At 38.3% G+C, this 7312-nt stretch overlaps 1 pseudogene; it reads left to right on the top strand.

Moving 5' to 3' along the window:
- The first annotated feature begins 5588 nt into the window (after positions 1-5588).
- LOC137756977 (small ribosomal subunit protein uS8-like) lies at positions 5589-6046 on the top strand (annotated as a pseudogene).
- The last annotated feature ends 1266 nt before the right edge of the window (positions 6047-7312 follow it).

Genomic DNA, 7312 nt, shown 5'->3' on the forward strand with positions numbered 1-7312 from the left:
GAGTGTCAAGTTTAATTTCCATTATTTCAGTTAATTGTTTAAAAATAAATTCGATAAAAAGAAATAAAAATAATGTCTCTTATTATATTTATTTTTGAAGATGCTAAGTGTTAAATTTTTGGAAGAAGAAATAGAAAATAGTACCCTCATTTTCATCACCAATATACTGGTGTCAAGAGATTGGACTCAGGGATTTAATCAGCACTAAGAATAGGACAAATGGGACATGAAGCACTGTAAACAGTGTTCAGTATAAAGAAAAACCACCTGTACTTCAAGCAGGTAGGACTGTTTCTTTGAGAAAAAAAAATGTATTAACTTGATTGGAAAGGATCAGACTTATTAACAGGCAATATAGAGAAGGTACAGCCAAGAAAAATCATTCACTCATAAAAATCATTATTTAAGAGAAAAATGTTGTTTTACATAAACTCATTGATACTCATTTCAGTGTTTTGTTTTTTTTCCTAAACTCTCCATTTGTTGATAAGAAGTTACAAAGCAAGGAGAGAGGCAATATGCCCCTGCAGATAAGTCAGCTCCCTCCAGATGGGTAACCCAGTTAAAACTAAGTTTCTCCTGGTTATCTCTTACATTGCTGGTGGAAATGTAAGTCTGATGATTTCTAAAAAAATTATACACTTACTATATGACTCAACAATTGCATACTGGGCATTTGTCCCAAAGAAATGAAAACTTTTATCCACATAAAAACCTATACACAATTGTTCGTAGCAGTTTATTTGCAGTAGCCAAAAGTGAGAAACAACCAAAATGCCCTACAATAGATGAATGATTAAACAAACTGTGGTATATTCATACCATGGAATATTACTCAGCCATGAAAAGGAACCAACTATCGATACACGCAACAACTTGGATGGATCTCAAAGGCATCATGCTGAGTGAATAAGTCGACCTCAAAAGTTCAAATACCATATGATACTAGTTATATAGATAGCATTTGCAAAATGACAAAATTATAAAGATTAAGAACAAACTAGTGGTTAGCAGGGGTTAGGGATTGTAGGAGAATGCGGGGGAGGCAGAGAAATTGGTGGAAAAAAATGAGTTTCTAATTCCCACCTCACATGTTACATGTAATTTTTAATGTAAATTATCAAATATTTCTAACTCTATTTTTTAATGTGTGCTAAATATTTTTAAAAGGAGTAACCAATGCCACTTTCAGAATAATGGTGATGTAAAGCATAGTTTCCCATATGAAAGAGGAGATTAGATAATCTATTTTAGTCAGGGGCTTCAAAAAGTGAGGGGTACACTCCAGGGGGTACAGAAGACAATCAATTGGATAGTGGGAAAGAAACATTAGAATACTTAGAATTTCTATTTAGTGCATATCTTATGCATTTAAAATTTCTATTTTGGAGTATATGTTATGATGTATATATTAGTTTCATAGGACCAGTGTATCATTTACACATAAGTAAATGTGACTATGGGGATGCAAGCTCAAAAATGTTTTCCTTCTTTTTTTTTTTTTTAATTTATTTATTTATGTATTTATTTTTGGCTGCATTGGGTCTTAGTTGCTGAGCCCAGGCTTTCTCTAGTTGCAGCAAGCGGGGGCTACTCTTCACTGCGGTGCACCAGCTTCTCATTGCGGTGGCTTCTCTTGCTGTGGAGCACGGGCTCTAGGCACGTGGGCTCAGTAGTTGTGGCACATGGGCTCAGTTGCTCCGCAGCATGTAGGATCTTCGCTGACCAGGGCTCAAACCTGTGTCCCCCTGCATTGGCAGGCGGATTCTTAACCACTGCGCCACCAGGGAGGTCCCTCAAAAATGTTTTCCTGATAGGAGTGCATGAAAGAATACTCCCTAGAAAGATGTCAGGAGAGCCACGTTTGTTAGTCCTCTGTTTGCCCTCAACTGTTGGTCTTCTTTTCTTCTTACTCAACTTGCACTTTCTGTGTGAGAAACCAACTTAAAGAGTTGTAACTGCTATCACTATGGTAAAAGGGTAAGATTCTATCTCCAGACCAGATTACACTCCTGAGCAATCTTCAAATTCAATTGCCCACAGAGCATATTCTATCAGTATGGGCCCAATAAGCACATCCCCTCCCCCACACTCAAACTGAGCTCAATTCACCCAGCCCTCCTTATTTTAAACCCGCTCCCTTTATTATATTCCTCATTCTTGTCTATAATTCACATGATCACCCTAGCTAGAAATATGGTGGTTATCTGAGATTCTTTTCTCCTCTCTCTTGAATTTTACGTTGTTAATTTTTACTTTTTCATTATCTCTAACTTCCTCCCATTTCAGCTCTCCATGTTTGATACAGGATAAATCTCACAAATATAATATAAAAAAAGTTGCAAAAAGATGCATAATCTGATAGGTACAATTCTAAATATAGGAAACAGTGTATATTGTTAATGGACACATACATGCATCAGAAAACTAAAAATCATGCATGGAAATAATGTATCCAACCTTAGGACAGTGATTGCCTCTAAGGAGGGAAGAAAGGAGGAGAAACTGAGGAATAAGGCTATGTTTCTCTTTAAAAAGGGGCAAAATTTTGACTTATGTTAATCTGGGTAGTGGTCACATGAGTGTCAGTTATACTATTCTGTGAATTTTTCTGTATGTTTGAGATATTTCATAATTCAAATTTTTTTTTTAAAGAAAAATTCCTAATTCTTCTCCTCACCTCCCTGCCCATGGCCAAAGGACCTAGTTCAAGCTCTTGGTATTTCTCTCTGAATTACTACAAGTTCCTCACTGATCTCCCAGCCTCCTTTTTGCTCCGCTTTAACTTATCCATCACGTGCAGACAAAACAAACATTCTAAAATGAAAATTGGAGCATGTATACCTCTGCTTGTGGCCCTTTAATGGTTCTGTATCAGTTAGAAAATGACATAAAATGCTGAAGAGCAAACAACCATAAAAATCTCAGATGTATGCAACAATAAGCATTTATTTGGCCTATGAATATTGAAGTCAGTTGGGGGGTTTGGCTGACCTAGGCTGTGCTTCTGGGCTGGGCTGGCCCTGGTCCACATGGCTCTTACTTCACCAGCCTGAGCATGTCCTTCTCATGATGATGGCGGAGATGCAAGTAGGGAAATGGAAATACACAAGACCTAGGCTTGGATCACGTACACCATCACCTACACTTCACTGTATTGGCCAAAGCCAGACACTTGGCCAAAGCCAAAGTCAGGAAGTAGAGAAACATACTTCAGACCTTTAGTGGTAAGAACTGCAAAGTCACGTGGCAAAGAATGTGAATACACAGAGTGGTAAAGAATTGGGGCCAATAGCATAGTTTTTCATAGATCCTAGCATTTAAGGATAAATTTTCTTCTCTTAGTGAGGCACAGACAATACTCTCTGAAGGCATCATGAGCCACATCCCCAGCCTCATTGCCTGCTGCTCTACCCTCTGTGCTCAGGCCATTCTGAACTATCGGCATGTCTCTGAATGTGCCTGCTGTTTCTTCTCTCTTTGCCTCTGCATATGTTATTCCTTCTGTCTTCACCAGGCAAGTGCCCATTTGTTCTTCATAGCCTCAACTCAGATCTTCTTGACCAACCCCTTCCCATGTAGACCAATTTTCAGCTTCCACCTTCACATCAGTAAACTTGAGCATACCCCTTCTATTTTCATTGCATTTTGAGCACACAATGTGGAAACCCAGCACCACTCTTACTCGACTCCTTTCAATCCTTTGGGAACAGAGATTTGCATCGTCAGTGCTTATCAACTTACTGAGGCTCAGTAAATGTTTTTCAATGAATACAATCTTCTGGCTATTGGTTAAACTTCCCTAGTTTCTAGAAACAGAGTAAGGTGTGCTCTGACCAGGAGACCACATAGTCTAGTTTTCAAGGCAAGTGAAACTCTAGTTGTAAATTAATACATTGATATCCTGGTAAAACCTTTATTTAGCTTAGAATCAGATCATTTTCAAATGAGCTGCACCAGGGGTACTGACCTTGAATCAAAGCCACCAGTAAGATGCCAGGTGAGGAGTGGCCTAAGAGCCAGCTGACCTTACCCATTATGTTACTATCAGTGTAATTTGAGGATGGAAGAGACCTGAGGTATTTTGCTTTATGAAATTGTACAACAGTAGGGTGTGTGAAGGAAATCAGAGGGTAAATTCCCACCTAGTATGCTAATAGCTACAGTCATCCATCCCCAATTCTTGGAAGAGGCCCTAAGATCAGGCTGTGATTGAGGCCTCTACTATCCACTACTGCAGGAAGACAAAGGGAGGGAATGAATCCAAATGACCTTCTGAGCTGCTATGCTGAAATCACTTATTTTTTTTGGTCAATACAGCCTCACTCTGGAGTGATACGTACCAATCCCTTCTTTAAAGCACCATTGGGTTTTGTGTTCAAGGACAGCCCCCCAGCAGAAACACCCTACTTGGATCCTACACCACTTGGATTCATAAACAACCAAAAGACAGAGTCAGTTAGGGACAAAAGTGAGCTCAGAACACACTACTAGAAACAATGGACTCACTGTTGTTTGTTGGCTTTTTTCTTTGGGGGGGGGGGGAATGTAAATCAAAGAACAAGAAAACAACTTTTTAGTCAATCAAGATGCGTAAATGACACCCCCAAGGCTTTACACATTCAAGAGAGCTAATTACAGCATTAACAAATGCTTTACTACCACCAAGAGAAAGGACTAGCTGCTTCGTCTGCTTCCATTTCTAATTTCCTTAAACACAGGAAAATGCGCGAAACAACTTTATGCCAATATTGCTTGCTACAAAGTTCATTTGTGTGGTTCTGGCAAAGAGATTGTTCATCAATGTTGTGAAAGTACACTAGAAGACATCTGATGTGAAATTCATAATTGAAATGTTATGAGCAGTTTAGCATATGGATCCTTCACATCCACTTAATTGCCAGTTTAGTAATAATTTTATGTAATGAGGCATTATTAATAATATGTGAAATACTAAATTGACATAATACCCTAAAAACGTAATATGACATTTGCCACTGAAAGAATATTATGATTCCAGGTGTCTTTACTACGATTTCCAAAACATATGCGATATTACGTAGAATAATAATCCTTACAAACAGCTTGGTTATGATGTATTTCAAATTCATTCTCCAGGTTATAATTTCTTTTTGACAAAATGTGCAAAACTTTGTCCTTGTGGACTCGCGTTGCAACTGTTGCTTGAAGCTCCCACCCCGTTGGGTGGTTGCCATCTCGCTCCTCTTCGGTTGAAGTGGCATCTGATTCACCAGGAGGGGGAAGTGAGACAGAAAAGTCGGAAAGGTTTGTCCCAGCTCAAGCACTGAGTAAAAAGAGGGAAGCAGAAGCCACGTGCTCTCTGTTGACAGACTCCTCAAAGTTTCATCACACCTCAGGGATTATTAAAATATCTCAAATACAGTTCCTAAAACCTTCTGATTGGGGCCATGATTATCATTTGCATTTGCGAGGCCTGAGGGAAGAATGCAAATGGAGACTCGTATACTGCAGGTTTACATATTTTAAAAGTTATAAGTGAAGCGAACAAACTATTAACTAAAATACGATCCTTTCTACCTTGACAAAAGTCTGTCAAAATGCTTTCTTTCCGCCATCTTTCCGTGCCGCCATAATGGTGCGCATGAATGTCCTGGCTGATGCTCTCAAGAGTATCAACAATGCCGAAAAGAGAGGCAAACGCCAGGTTCTTATTAGGCCGTGCTCCAAAGTCATCGTCAGGTTTCTCACTGTGATGATGAAGCATGGTTACATTGGCGAATTTGAAATCATCGATGATCACAGGGCTGGGAAAATTGTTGTGAACCTCACAGGCAGGCTAAATAAGTGTGGAGTGATCAGCCCCAGGTTTGATGTGCAACTCAAAGATCTAGAAAAATGGCAGAATAACCTGCTCCCGTCCCGTCAGTTTGGTTTCATTGTACTGACATTGTACTGACAACCTCGGCATCATGGACCATGAAGAAGCAAGACGAAAACACACAGGAGGGAAAATCCTTGGATTCTTTTTCTAGGGATGTAATACATACGTGCAAATAAAATGCCTCAGAGGGGAAAAAAAAAAAAGTCTGTCAAAATGACAAAACGGAAAAATATGTAAAAAGCCTTGGTTTTTATATGAATTAAAATCAGGTAAAATATAAAATATCAAAAACAACTAACCCTGATTATTACTATGCTTTATTATTGTTATTCCACTGTTGGGCTATGGATGAGTAATGAAATAAAAATATATATAATTCATAAAAAATTAAAATTCAGCCCACAAAATGTTTTTCTTGCTGTTATTTCAACAAAATTTCTAAAGAGCTGTTATAATCAACATTTTAACATTACTTGTGTTCTACTGACAGTAATGACTTAAATGACTAAAAAGCAGAATGTCATTGTAGGCAGATAGAAATTCTAATATATTTTCATAATATATATTAAATGTAAACATTCATATTTTTTCAAAAATTTCTAAAATATTCACAATTATGCATTAAACTTAAAAGGCAGAATGAAAATTGTAATTGATAACTATCATTTAAATCCATTTATTTAAATAATGCTGAAAATTTTAATTTAACCCTTTGAAATTTTAATTAAATCTTTATAATTAAAATCTTTGTATTTTATAAGGACAAAACTATCTGCAGTTACAGCATTTTATGTTCATCTGGTTGCCAGGGTAAAGAACGAGCATCACACTTCCACATGCGTGTCTAGACAAATATATCTATATAAATCTATATAGACATATATATTTAAGAGTAATATGATCAGTTAATACTGCAAAATGTTCCTAAGGCATCATGCGCAACCGTTGCAAATACCACACGAGCTTGTGAACCAGGAATTGGAACGCAACTGGAAGAGAAGTAAGGAAACGGACACTAAGCACTACTGGGAAACAATACTTCCTAGTATAATAGTCTATCGCCTTCATGCTGACAGGAAGGATTTGACAAGTTAATTAATTTGTCCTTTCTCTTACCTAAGCGCTTTAGCCTCTTAAGTCTCCCTGCACTCAAAAGCAGCGTCTGCATCTGAAGCTGGCAGTGGCACAACCCATGCATCTCAGCATTTGGATGCAGTTGCCTTTTGTTTTGAGGACACGGGGTGGGGGGGGGGCAGGCCATGTAGAAAAGTGTTTCCTGGGGACTGGAAGGTGTTAGCCATGGAAGCAGATGTTTAAAGGTTAGGGTTTCCTATGTCAGCACTGAGCACTGGATCCCAAGCGACAGAGGTGCACATGTTCCTTAATAAATGTGTGTGTGTGTGTGATTGCAGGATCCTCTAAAGTGCAGGTTCCAGAACAAGACTACCC

This window comes from Eschrichtius robustus, chromosome 2 (assembly GCF_028021215.1).
Source record: "Eschrichtius robustus isolate mEscRob2 chromosome 2, mEscRob2.pri, whole genome shotgun sequence".
Taxonomy (NCBI): Eukaryota; Metazoa; Chordata; class Mammalia; order Artiodactyla; family Eschrichtiidae; genus Eschrichtius; species Eschrichtius robustus.